We start from the raw sequence: 15918 nt of genomic DNA, 5'->3' as shown, positions 1-15918 counted from the left end.
CAAAATTATTGCACGACAAAGCGTGAACTTTTAGCCATTGTACATTTTGTGCAACATTATAAGCATTATTTGCTAGGTAAAAAGTTTCTGATACGTTCAGACCATAAGAGCTTAACCTATTTACAAAAGTTTAAAGAACCAGAAGGGTTACTTGCACGTTGGATCAGTATCTTAGGTTTATATGAATTTGAAATACAATATAGAGAAGGATCAAAACACTTAAATGCTGACAGTATCACTCGCATGATAAAAAAGACCTTGCAAAATTACAGGTTGTTCTGAATGCCAGGGTACTGTGAGCATTAATCAAAACAACAATATGACATTAGATAAAGCAGTGAAACAAAAACATGAATCTGATTCATATCAAAATTTTGAAAATAAAGATACAACATGTCAGGAAAAAAATAAAATGTATTCAGAAAATGTTACTGAAAATGTTAACTGTACATGTATAAACCCAATAACTTGTGAACAATTAGATAGTACAAAACAAAATGATATTGAACCAAACTGGTTACACCACTGGTCTAACCAAGAAATATTTGAAATGCAATCTAAGGATATTTCAATTGCTGAAATTGTCAGATTAAAACAAGAAAGTTTATTAAAACCTGAAAAATCACAATTATTGTATTTACATAGTGATATCATTAAACTTTGGCAATTATGGGAAGTTCTTGAAATAAAAGACAATGTTTTGTATCACAAATCGTATAATGAACATGATAAGATCACAATGTTACAATTAGTAGCGCCTGAAAAGATTAGGTCAATTATTTTTAATGAGCTTCATTGCCAGAGATATTCGGGTCACCTTGGGAGGGACCGTACTGTTGATGCCATCAAACGTAGATTTTACTGGGCCTGGTATGTCTGACGATATTGCCCGTTGGGTTCGCCAATGCGAAACTTGTGCTAAATGTAAGCCAGGTCCTGGTAAAGGGAAAGCTCCTATTAAGCAAATTAAAGCTAATCGGCCTATGGAAATCTTATCAGTCGATATTTTAGGACCACTACCTTTAACTAACCAAAATAATGAATATGTTATTGTTTGTGGTTGCTATTTTACCAAATGGAAAATGGCTTTTGCCGTCCCCAATCATACAGCATATACAGTAGCCGATACTTTGATTACTCAGGTATTTCTTCAGTACGGGTTCCCAACACAAATTCATACTGACCAAGGGAGAGAATTCGAATCTCATTTGTTTTCAGAAATTTGTAAACTGTTAGGCGTAGACAAAACCCGAACGTGTCCATATAATCCAAAATCGGATGGCATGATTGAAAGAAATAATAGAACAATTCTTCAAATGTTGACCCATTTTGTTTCTGTAGAACAAAATCAAAAAGACTGGGATGATCATTTGTGCTATATTATGGCCGCTTATCGTGCTACCCAACATAGTAGTACAGGCTGTTCACCAAATTTATTAATGTTAGGGCGCGAGGTAGATAACCCTATAGACTTAATGGTAGGCCCTCCACCAGGCCAGCCTGAAAATGAATGCACAATAGAATATGTTGAATGGGTTAAATCAACCATGAGGCAATCATATTCATTTGCCTATGAGAAATTAGGCATAGCTGCAAGTAGGCAGAAAAAATATTATGACAGAGGTTTAAAACCGAGGGAATTTGTTGAGGGAGACTGGGTTTGGAGGTGGTACCCTCCGTTAGCTAATAAAAAGTTATGTCAAGGTTGGACAGGACCCTATTTAGTGCTGTCTAAAATAACTTATTTAACATACAAAATACAGAAATCTGAAAGTGTTAAACCCATTGTTGTTCATGTAGATCATTTGAAACCTTTTGAAGGGAAAAATCTTCCACATAATTGGGTTAAACAAACAACCAGTTCTGGTTTGGAGGGCATATCAATAAGTACTGATATTACCAATAATTCAGAGAATACATGTTTGTTTTCTCAGAATAATGATTTGCCTGTTTCCCCTAAAACTATTCCATTTGTTCCTAGATCAAGACGAGAGAGGATAATAAAGCCTCGAGAAATTTACTCGCCATAAGATTTATAGTATAAATTAAAAAAAAAAAATACATATAAACGTAAGAAGATATCTTTCTTCTTTAAATGTAATAAAATTGAAATAAAACATGTGAATATACATTATATAAATACATATATAATGGTTAACACTAAGTTTATATGAAATAAACTAGTGAATGTTGTAATTGTATGTGCAAAATAAATAAAACTGTAATAACTTGTATATTATGTCATTAATGTTAATTGTAAATAATACTTGTGTAGATTTATTTGTTAATACAAAATGTTCTATTCATAATTATGTTTAGGTAAACATGATTATAATGATATATAACTAATCATGATAATTATGCTTCAGCATGATTCTGTGTAATGCACATAAGACATGTGCATACATTAGATGTGTTTGAAGTATATTACCGTCAGGATTTTGTATCATAGACTTCATGTCAATCTTTTATAACTATATGATAATGCCAGTATCAAGGGAAACAACTCATGTCATCTTAAGTTTTAAGTTCATGAACATTCATGTAAGAGTTGTTCATCCTATACTTTTGAAAGTTAATATTGATATAATGAGGTTGAGTGTATAATTATGTATTAAAAAAAAAAAAAAGTTTATCAAAATTCTTGTTAGATACTGTTGAAGTATTTAAATGATAAAGCAAACAAAATCTAGTAACCTTCTTTATGTAGAAAAATATTATTGTTTTTTGTGATATCTTGCAGTTTGAAAATGGCACAAGCGCAACTAAGAAGGCCTAACTCAGAGAGACCGTTATGGTCAGCATCTGGAGACGAGTGCCCAGTTAGCAATTGCAACGCTAAATTTACCAAGTACTCGCTCTTTAACAAGCACTGGGTGGCTTGCCATGAACCAACGAGAATCCTTTTTAAATGTGTTTCTTGTGAGAAGATTTCACAAAGGAAATATGACGCCAGGCGCCATTGTTTTAGAACTGGTCCATTGCACATGTCGGAAGAAAAAAGAGTTATCAACCCTTTTTACGTGCCTCCTGGTGACAGTATAAAGCCAAGACTTCCCACTCAGTTGGAGTTAGAACAACTGAGACAGGAAAAGAAAGAAAAAGATGCTGAAGAAAGAAGGAATCGGGCATGGGATGAAGTGATTGAACTTTATTTTGACCGATTTTCGGAACTAGATTGGGAGGACAATTGAAAGTGTGTTTTGGATTTGTGGAATATTTTGTTGTTTTACATATATATATATATCAGGTTCAGTCTGTGCTTTTTACTGTAAGGTTCATTTAGGTTCATTAGATTTTGTTTATTTTTGTTGTAACATTTGTCTTTTATTTTCAAATAATTTGGTAATAGATTTTTCTTTTCAAATAATTTGGTAATAGATTTTCCTTCTGATTAAAATTTTGATAGTTTCTTAAATAAAAGGGTTATTCTTTCCTTCCTTTGTTTTTGACATTATATTTATTAAGATTTAATTTCTAATTACATGGGGTTTCTTTGTTTTTAAGGAGGGAGGAATGTAATAGGATGGGTATTTACGGTAATCTAAGTTAACAGTTAATCTATAAGTTATGAGTTACTATCTTTCATACTTATTGCATGGTATATACAATGTTATTCTCAACCAATCAAATTGTTGTTTTGAATACTGAATTGTATAAATAAGCTGACTTTGGTAATGTTAGCTAGGTTAGGTACTGTACCTACTCTGGTCAGTACAACAAGGCTTAGCCTTGAAACATTAAACTGGACTTAGTCCTTAACAAACATTTATGTTTATTATAAACGACCATATATAAAAAATATCATAAACATAATCTTAATTAAATAATAAATATAGTTATTCTTAATACAAAACTAAATATAATTTGATTAGTATTCTCTTTCAGTTTGTTAGGGCTTTTCATATAATAAAAGCATTGATTGAAATTGAATTTACTAGTTGTTGTTGTTTAGTCCATCATCTTTATATAGTGACACTTGTTTATAAATCTACTGAGCCCTGAGAATTCACTCCACTTATAATTTGTGATCGTTTGGTCTCCGTGTTAAGCATTGATTCTCATTAGAACCTGACCACTATTACAATAGCTTTGTTGTGTCCTAAATAAGACTGTCAACATTGAAACTTTAAACACATGTTTGCAATAAAGCGTAATATTAGAAAATAAGATATCTTTATCGGGATTTTAAAAAACCACTATCTGAATAATTATATTTATACTTTTGAAATAGTTTTCAAAAAGCTTTATTGGCATGGCAATACAGAAAAACATCTCGCATAAATGTTTTGAAATAGTACAGTGTATTCTCAACAAATTATAAATAATTGCAAACGAAATTCTTTTTAAATGTTTAGAAACAACAAAACGTTCTATAACAACTTTCGAAGAAATATACCCGTTGCATTTCCTGAGCAATGTTAAATTTAATGAGTTACTAACAAGTATTTCGCTTGGCTGATAATAAATGATATTTTTTGTAAATATATTTGTAGGGGTGAGATTAAATCAATCTAAATTCTTACTATTATTTTTGTACACAGTGAGCTGAATTATATAGCTGTAAAGTACAAATGGTCGACATTTGAATGAAAATAAAAAAATGTTTACATGTAAATAAAAAAACAAAGCGTAAATCAAATGATAGAATTTGAATCTATAAAGATAATCAATCATTTGATTGATTTTGAATTACTTAATCTGTTCATAAAAAATAGTCGAAGCTTATTCATAAGTGTAACGAATATAAAAAATAATAACTGTTGATTTTTATTTTATTGTTATATTTAATGTCAATATAATATAACATCCTATTTAAATTATCCAACAATGATTTTTAAAGTGAATAGTTGCTAGTATATCTCAATGTTGTATTTTCAATGACATGCTTCGTATCGGATATCAAATTCGTTGATTTGAAGCCATTTTACTCTATTTTGCAATATATTTAATTATGATTATGCACAGGCTATCAATTTTTAGCAACATCAATTCTGTTCAGCTTTTTTCATATTTGAGCTGCGTCATGGCAAAACCAACATAATGGGTTTGCGACACCAGCCTGCGCATCTGCGCAGTCTGATCAGGATCCATGCTTTTTGCTTTCCAGCCCTATTACAAGTAGTGAAACTGATAGCGAACAGCATGGATCCTGATCAGACTGTGCTGATGCGCAGGCTGGTCTGGATCCATGCTGGTCGCAAACCCATTATGTTGGTTTTGTCATGACGCGGCTCATTTATTTTATCCCCATGGATTAAAACACTTATTTGCTTAAGTATTTCCTTTACACAAGCCGATTTCATAGATAATTCATGTAATTATAAAAACACGATTGACTATATGGCAGAGTATAATATTTCAAAGGAAAACTTTAAGTTTACATCAGAAAATATTAAACAGAAATATTATCTTAAAGCTTGTAATATACAGATTACTTTACTTCAAAGAAAGTTAATTGGAAATTAGAACATTATTTATTTTAACTATCATTCTAAAGAAAAAATCAATTACTTCATTTAGATGATGTATAATTTGAAGCAAAAGTAAAGTTCGAAGGAATGTTGATATTTGACCATAGTCGGTATGATTTATGAATAAATTTTTTGTGCAGTGTCATAAATACCTTTTAAAAAATAACAACACATGTAATTGCAAAGTCATCAGAATGTGTTTTTTTATCTCAAATATATTTCTGATAACAAAACGTTTCAGTCGTTTAACTTTGATAATAAATTTGAAAGGTCTGATCCAACAGTTATAAAAAGACTTTTGACTTACAGTTCTGCAACTCATTATTTATTTGAACAGTACATGTAAAATCCATGTGGTTTGGTTTTCAAATCATTTTAATGCGTTTGATTGATACTAAAAGTTTCTGAATCTGTTTTGATCGTTTTAAGTGCTCCAGAAAGATATAAAGAGTTTGTAAGTTAGCAGGGAAAGGAATATGGACCTTGTTAAGAATGTGTTAGAATAAAAGAAAGAAAGGTTTGTAAGTAAAAGAGATATGAAGAAGGGTCCTCCTTAAAATAAGAATGAATAAAAATATTAAGAGGCACAATGAAATTTGAAGCAGCATCATGAGATATGCTAAAAAGGTAAAAGCGAGATTTCTAAGGTTATTGTCACATATGATACAAGAATGTTTAACATGGATCCTAACATGTATCACAATGCAACAACATGTTATTTAAATTTATAATGTTTAAAGTGACATGTATTATTATCCATAGGTTAATTGTATTTTGATTCAAATAGCATGTTATGTGTTTTCAGATGTAATCAATATATGTATGTTTAACATTATATTTTAACATCTACCAAAATACATTTCCAGAATCGTTGTTAAATATCGTACAAGGTTTTCAAAGATAACAACATTAATATAATTCATTCAAGAATTTTAAATACATAAAATTTGATATTGTATTGAAAAAAAAGAAATATCAATGGAAATGGAACAAGACATGTCTAACTTGATATTATAGACATTTAGATCGCAATACGTACGCAACAAACTAGGATAAAAACTCAACCATTTTTTTAAATTTAATCCTAGTGAATCAATCTTTTGGCTTTGTGTTTTGAAGTATTATAAGGAATTTGAGGAAATTGCTTCCTCATAGAGAAAAAACAACAGTTATTAGAGATAGAAAACGTTATTTGATAGACATAAAAAAAATAGAACCCTTTTAAAATTATTTCCCTATAATAACAAACTATTTTTTATATAACAAATGGGGAATTAGAAACAAAAAGACACGAAATTCAATGTTTTTTCTTTTTTGTTTTTTTAGGGAAAAGGGGGGTGATTTTGGGTTTTTTTGCGTCGTGTTGGGGCTACGACAAAAACGGGAAAAGGGGAAAAGATAAAAGGTTGCGTTTTCGCTATCGCAACGCAACCGCAAAGTAAACCAAAACGCCAATGGGTTTGTAAAGAAAGGGTTCTTTTTTTTGTTAAATTTTTTTAAAATTGTTTTTTTTAAGAAATAATATTTATGAAATTTAAAATTTTAAAGACACGAAGGGAACACCTATGGGCAAGGTATATTTTCAAGAAGTAAACAATTGTTGACTAAAAATGAAGCAGCAAATTATAATATGTGTCGTCTCTTTTAAATCTATTCTTTTAAATCGATAAAATAAGTAAAGCATTAATATGTTTTCTGTAGTTCGTACATGCGCTTTATTAATAAAAGAAACATATCTAATATTAACTTTTAACCGTAAAGTTTTAGACTCTTGTATTAAAGCTGATTTATAATCGAAACGACGTTTATAGTAACACTGATTTTAAAAGTGTTATAACAATACTTTAGCATTATTTTTCATTTATTTAGATAAACAAATTTTTGTCATTATCATTTAAATAAATTTACTTGTCGTATCAAAAGGGAAACGTATTAACGAACATTCTTTATGCGTTTAAAACGTGTACAATTTGAAGTAATATCTTAACCGCAAAGAATGAACTCGAGTTGTATTTAATAAATAAATTTGAGCCGCGTCATGACAAAACCAACATAGTGCGTTTGCGACCAGCATGGATCCAGACCAGCCTGCGCATCCGCACAGTCTGATCAGGATCCATGCTGTTCGCTATCAGTTTCTCTACTTGAAATAGAGTTGGTAAGCGAACAGCATGGATCCTGATCAGACTGTGCGGAGGCGCAGGCTGGTCTGGATCCATGCTGGTCGCAAACCCACTATGTTGGTTTTGTCATGACACAGCTCAATTATGTTTCTCATGCTATCAAATGTTCATATATTAGTTTATTTCCAGAGTAGTGTTTCTATTCCAGTTCATTAATAGTTTGTTTTATGAAATTCTGTTGTACATGTTGTTAGGTTTTTTCTTCTTGGGTGCGAAATTAAAAGCCCATTAACTAGTATTTGTTAAAACTGTTTCTTAAAATTTCACTTGTAGGTATTCATTTAAATCTATTGTAACTTTGGCTTGCATTTACGTTTATGCTTACAAAAGCGTGCTTGAATTTGAAATTGTAGACATTTTATATACAGACAAACTTGTTTTTTTTTATATAAAATCTGAAACCACAAAAAAGAAGTGATACATAAATCATAAAAAAGATCACCACGGTAAGGCGACCTTCACAGGACTTAGCCCTGACATGATCATGCCACATGGTATGTGTGTTCCCAATACTCGAAATATGAAACCCATATTTACCTTCTGAAATTAAACATAATCGGCCTTTGCCATCAGTATATAGAGCCGGGTCAGCCTACACATCTACACAGTCTGACCAGGTTCTATACTGTTGGTAGCTCAAGTATTGTACTTTCTACTGAAATCCCTTAAAACTTTAAAAACCAAAGCATATACCAACTCAAGTAATAACCCATTACGGTACACAATTCAGCAAGTTAAGCACGCTCAATTTAAAATGACTTTATAACTAAAAGTAAAATTATGGACTTATCAATTTAGGATATTACATTAGCTTCTTAGTGTTGTCTGTAACATGGCTTTAAAGCAAAGAAGCAAACTATTGGTATCACAGGGTTTATATGTTTTGACCCCGAAACATGGCCTGATCGAGAATTAAGCATAATGTTAAGTTTACATAGATCACGAAATAAGTTGTTTTTGAAGTAACATGATGCATTACTTTTTGAAGCATTATTTACTTTGTATTTGAAGTTACATGATGCATTACTTATTTAAGCTTTATTTACCCATGTGTTGTCATAGCAACCACATTTATTAACAGGAAGAAAAAATGTATTAAATGTATTTTATGATAATATATTTTTGTTGCTATAGCAACCGAATTTCTCAAAAACAGAAAAGTAATTAAATAGTGCACATAATCACCATATTGCCATTTATTCATGTTTCAAATTTCATAACATTGTTTTATATCAATTTAAAGTACTATATCGCGAATCAAGTATTTGCTCATTTTAAGTTTATTTTTTTTCCTGTTTCTGCGGATGACTTCGGTCAGAAGAACAAAGGGCAAATACTTTTTATAGTTTTCTTAATTAAATCCGTGCTCCGGTAACCCGCTAAGAGACCTAATAAGTAATAGAAAGAGCATCGAAACACGAGGCTTTCTGATTTGTACGAGGGGGCGTAGCCCCCGAGTATTAATCAGATTGCCGAGTGTTTTGATGTTCTTTCTCTTTTGTATAATAGTCAAACATAAAAGCACGTTCCCTGTTGTCATAATATGAAACCCCAGAAAAAAGTAACCAATGAACGAGCATCTGAATATGACATTTCTGTCTAACGTCACAATAAGTAAACCCCAGCAAAAATGAGCCAATCAATGGACATGCTCTGGAGTGCGGGTAACTAATAGCTGCACTCCAGTTAACGCACTGTGCATTTATATGATTTAACTTGGACACAATTTTAGCAGAAAGGTCCCCAAACTATGATACAAGTTGATAATACCTAAACTAGCAATAAACAAATCAACTAGTTTTCTTTTGTAATATTTATATTATTATTTTGATATATTGAACGATGAATCCTTTGTCATTTTGCACGAGAAATCAGAAATTTGACACCTAGCCCAAACATGTATAGTCCTCGGATTACCTTCCAACATACTTTGCAATGTTATTTCTGCAAGTTCTTCTCAAATCGTATCAAATTAATTCTTATTGATGCTTTATGAATTTATACTTTTCAATTTTCTACCGTTTAAAACAGTGTTTAATGACATGAAACACCCTCGCAAATTCAATTTTTACAATTTTTGTTCATATACCTACCTTATCTGCTTTAGACCAAATATCATTCACATAACGCAACATATGTTAGTTACACATATGCAAAAATCAGTACATGAAAAATGTCTTTTCTATAAGTATGCCCGTTTGTTTAACACACTGATGACGGAACACACCCGCATACAAGAAAAACGTGTTTTGCCATCCGACTTTGAAGAAATTATATTCAAAAGGCTATAACTTCCGCATAAAGGGGATGACAAGGATGCAAAGTTACCTGTTAGTACAAATAGTTTATATAAGTTTAAGAAAGTTCCATCTTGTAATGTAGGAAGAGGAGCGGAGTATTCACAAGTAGAAGTGCGAAAAAACTTCCCATGGGAAAAAGCAGATTCCAGTATACGTCCTCCTTCAAACTCTTTGCATGGGTGCTATTACGTATAATTAACAAAATGTTACTGAAATACCATGTTGATTCATAAACGAAAAGAATATCTGTTTAAGGAATGTGTCTGTTTAAGTCATGTCACTTTTATCAAAAGAATCATTCAATGACCAATGTCATTTGAAATGTTAGTCTATTAGTCTGACGACGTAGCAGAAACCTTTCATGTTCTTATTTGTTTCTTTGAACTATAAAATGAAATAGATTATCCTTCACATTAACGGTTTTATCTTTTTGTGTTCCTTAATAAAATAAATATTCACGTAGAAAAGTTGCTTCGGCAGATATTTTTCATTTTTTAAAAAATATTTCTCATGAGATTGATGTTTAATAAATGGAGACATTTGATTCCTTATTGGTTGCAGTTATAAAATGTATCATATCTTTCCGATGATGTTTCGTACATGACTACCATCAGAATAAAAAAAATGATTTGCTTGTTTTATCATTATTGATAAACAAATAGGAAGTACATAGGTTTTATTGATTTGTTACTTGCAACAAGCCACATAAAATAGTTAAACATTTTAAAATGTCATTTCAACAAAAAACATTTAAACCCGGAAGTGAACTTCATTCATAAAAAACTAGAATCCGGTTTATTGGTTTAGAAGGAAACAAGGGGGCGTTTGCGGTAACTTGCACTTTCCAGTACCGTCCATGAACAGGCTCAACCAATCGAACCAGCAACATTTTTAGTTTTGTCGTGTTTTTTTTCTATTAGAATTGAAAGCATGCTCAACGTTTCTATATATGTTATACTCCGTCACTCGTGTATCATTTATTTCTTTTTTATACAAATAATGAGGTAATTATGATAAAGGTACATGTTTAGTTGTACTGTTGTTAATGTTGGTTGCGTTAAAGATTCTTGAAAGTCAGAATTATTGTTATAATGTTATTAAAAGAACACTTTATGCTATTTCAATGTAGCAAATTGAATGTAGTATAGTTGTGCATTGAACATATGTTTTTCAATTTCTTCCGTTCATGGTAAATGCCATAAAATGTTAATTGACAACTGTTTGATAAAACAGGAAAACTTATAAAGTGTTACAGTTATGTTACGTATTGTTAATATTCAATTAAAATGTAATTCAAAAATATTGTTATATGATTTGATAAAACACAATTTGGGAAGGACCTTTTGAAAAATCATGAAAATTGTTTAAGCTCTTGAAATTATCGTTAAAGATATATTATGCTCAAAATTGATAATTGAAAATATTGAAAATTGCTACACTGTCTCTTTGTAAATATGAAATTAACATGAACAGAACAGAACATACGTTTTAATTAGACTTGTACATGTAAATACCTTTATAATTTAAGAACAATGCATGATTACACAAACAAACATGATTTTATGATATATAAGAATTGTAAAATATATTATTTTTTTTTATTTTCCAAGAGGATGTGTAAAAAAATCAAATATGTTTAAAAAAATCAAATATTTAAGAGAATATTTCTGATTGCCAAACTTTCTTTAATGTATCTTGCTAAATTCATCAATAAAAGCTTGTTTGAAGTTTGCAATAACTGAGTAAATTTGAACATCGATGGTCTAACATAAAAATATTTTTTTATATATGTCTTACGAATATTATTATAACAAGGACAAACCAGAACAAAATGATATTCATCTTCGATATCAAGAGTATTACAGCACTGACAATATCTCTCGTTTAATGGTAATCTATGTCTACTATATCTACCAGTTTGTATTCTGAAAGAATGGGCTAATAATCTTATTTAGGAAATATACATTCTTAAACTACGTGGTAAAAGGCCAAGGTAAATTTCATACGATAAATAAGTTTTGCAATTTTTATATAGATCTAAAACATTACTATTTTCAAAATACCATGTCAATCTTGTACATAATTATCAATAGGTCTTTGTTTGAATATTCTAGGAAATAATTTACCATCAACATTATCACTTTTTATAAAACAATCAGCAAAACCATATGTATACAATAATCGTCCCAGTTATTATATCTATGTTCACAATCAATAACACTTTGTTCATAAACTGTTTTCATAATTATATATAAGTTTGGATTGTCTTACACCAAAACTTGATTACTTTAACAAAACGAGCAATATTTAATGGCCACCTTCCTAATTCACCAAAAACCCCTACATTACATGTACTTGTTCTGACATTTAGAACATTTTTACATACTAGTATATAGATAGTAATTACCTAAACTTGTGTTACCATCGTTACATAAAAATATTATTAAAGTACTTAGCCAGGATGATAAAATGAAGAAAAAAATCAAATTGTTCTACTTCCAAAATGGCCAAGTTGATTCTTACAGTCTTAGATTGAAAAAAATAATGATCGTAAATCTAATTATATTAACTAACTTATGAACACGAGTTTTGCTGTTTACATTATTCAACAAGTAACAAATTCCTTCACAAGCGCTACTTTTTTTAAATATATCAGCAAGTCATCAAAGTATTAATTTTAGAGGTTATATAGTATCAATGTTATAAAAGCAACCATGATAGTCTTAATGGAATTATATATATTTCAAAGCAAAATATAATTAAATCGGCTAACAGAAACTGCATTTTATGCATGCAGTAACGTAATTGTTTTTCTGCAAAGACAATTTATCAAGGGGATTACGGCGTCATTAAAAAGATCTTACAAAGAAGCAATAGATATTATTATAATAAAAACGATTTATTAAATACCAAGAGAATCTAATTCAATCTAGAATTTAATAAATGCTTTTTCATAAGATTCATATGATAAAGGTTAAAGTGCACATCTTCTGTATGTTAAGAAGACCATTCTGTTCTCTTAAATTTCCAACTACATGTACCATCGAAGAAACTATGCACAATTGTGATTTATGGTGTATAATAACAGATAAAACTCTTTTAGATCTATTTCATATATCATCTAACCTGTTCATTTGTTAAAGATACGTATGATACAAATGCATTTCTTTCAGGCATATAAAATATATAGTGGGGGTCAGTATACTCTACCTTAATAACGTGTTAGAGCACCATGGTTTATTTTCTTTTATTGAACAAATCACTGTTTCTTAAAAGGCTGCAACACGTCAGTATCATAAGTTCTTATCAAAAATTAATGGTTTGCAGGTTTATGTTATTATAGTGAATCATACTCTATAGATTTTCTCTGCTAATTACACGCATTTTCAAGTTATAGTCATAAAATGTAAATAAAAGCTCATTATGACTATGCTGTTAATGCGTAGTACAATAAAAGTCTTTCCTTGTGTACTCTTTATTACTTTAAAAACAGGAGTTGATGTTTAATAAATCATTATTAATGAAACTGTTGTCTGGAATTTATTACAAATCGATTTAAGTCGAATATATATAGAGATCATTTTCTATTCCCCACCCCCCTTAATAATTCTTTTTATTCTACAAAATGAAATTTAACAACCTATAACCCGAATTGCATTTAATATATATTTTCTTTCAATTTTGTGTTATTCTTTAACATATTTTGAATGTTTTTCTGTTACTAGTGTTGATCTTTGTAAACTTTTTCAAATTTTATGTGTTTAGGCTTTTAGTCTTCAGTAGAGTTCCTTTAATGTATTTGTTATTTTCACATGTGTAAGATAAAAAAAATACCATAAGAAATATATCAGGAAAGTGTTATATAATATGGTGGTAGCTAGGGTGTTAATAATATCATCATGAATTAATATAAGGCACTCAATAGTATACAGTTAAATATATAGTTACAGCAAGCGTTAAATTTTGAATTTTTATGTTCTGCGTTTTCTCTCATCACATTAACCCAATTTGTATATAAGATAGTATGTTGATCAATAATAATAACAATAATAATAAACTCTGTATTTAACGAAGGTAACTTATAAAAGCATTAAAGATAACGCATATCTTACTTTCAACACGGCCTTCAATAAACATAAAAAAAAACATATTGCAATTAGAAAGATTATAACATTCAGTACATCTAATCCAACAAAGAAGACAAACATAATATTCTATATAGTATAGGTATTGTCAAAATTCATATTTTGATAATATAAATGTTTGAAATGTGATTTAAACAAGACTTGTAGGATTTCTTATTTCTGTAGGAATGGTGTTTCATATTAGAATAATAAATAATATGTTTTAAATAATTTCTTTTGGGTAAACCATATCGATCATTTCAAAAACATCCAATTTTGATACATGTTTGTGTTTCGTGATAATAAGTAGTTAGAGATAATACTTTAAAGTTGCTAAAACATCTACCTCGATAAATTTAACACTTTAGTATCTGAACATAACAATCATTATGGTGTTATTGTAAAAAGTGATAACTTTGTTCTTCTTTAAATTTCACTTACAATAATAATGATTTTGAGCAAAGAATCGATTGGATTGTATAGATCTATTCTCACGACAAAACACTACGTTAATGGGAGGAGAAAACTGCATTAACCTGTAGGACAAAGGACGCGAATAAAATTCTTAATACTCTCCTTACTATCTTTTCTCGATCATTTTCTGTAGGATCACCTTTCATCCCTGCTATAGAAATTATGAAGCTATAAATGTTTAATCAACAAACGCTTAATAATAGTTTAAAGGTTATTTTAAAGCTTCAAATTCAAAATTGGTGAAATTGCATTGTATAGTTACAAATTAGCTTACTATAACAACATATATATATATTCTAAATAGGTCCTCTCTTTGTATGGTAATAGCTTAATGTTATTATTGTTGCTTGTTGTTGGTGTTGTTTTTTTCTTCTTTGGGTTTTCCTTACAATATGAACACATTTTTCATTAAAGTAACAATATTGCCTCAAAATCAATTATTGTTATAAGTGTCTATAATTGTGTGAAAAAATCCATTTAATCTACGTTTTCAATCTATGCATGTTTTGAACGGTATGAAAGTTTTGTTATAGTTTATGGTATCCTCCATGGTGTATCCTCCATGGTGTATCCATTATCAGTGTTTGTCAGATCGCCTTGATCCATTAATGTCATTCATCAGCGTTTTCTCTCATCACATTAACCCAAGATACAATAAAAGCTATTTCTAAACTTACAGAGTTATCTATCATAATATTGACAATGACTTGATATTAAAGAAGGAACTACTTTGTATTAAAAAGGGTGATAACACAATAATCTCATAAATGAATGCATAAAATGTGTATGGAATTACAAATTATGACTTAGTTATGGGGATAACTTTCAGATTATTGGAGGAATAAAATGTTATCAAAATTGTTATGTTTTGTGTTCCAAAAGATATATGACATATTTTCTATCTATCAGATAGATGGTATATCACCACAAAGGAATTAATTATGCCGAGGGTCGTTAATGCAATTTTATAATCATTAGAACACTACAATATGGTTATCATGGAAATGTCTGTATTTTACTTGATAAACAATATAAGCGTGTATAAATAACTTCACTAACAATATATCATAAAGTACGATATGTTTCTAAGAAGATATCTTTGAATGATATATTGTAGCTCATTATGTAGGTGATTAACGCGACAACATTACATGATTATAGCTTATAAAGATAGGATGTTGCAACAGTGTAATTCATCATTGAACTTGTTTGTCCACAATAATTCAGTCGAAAGAGATATGGTGTTTGTATTTTTCTTATCAATGTCCGATTCAAAATAAAAGTATTCTTTTATATCATGAACATTGTTCCAATATTTTGATATATTTGTTTTATTTATTTTCATTTGATCAATATAGATGAT

This window comes from Ruditapes philippinarum, unplaced genomic scaffold, assembly GCF_026571515.1.
Source record: "Ruditapes philippinarum isolate M1 unplaced genomic scaffold, ASM2657151v2 ctg1121_1_1_1_1, whole genome shotgun sequence".
In the NCBI taxonomy this organism is placed as follows: domain Eukaryota; kingdom Metazoa; phylum Mollusca; class Bivalvia; order Venerida; family Veneridae; genus Ruditapes; species Ruditapes philippinarum.
This window is presented reverse-complemented; position numbering follows the sequence as displayed.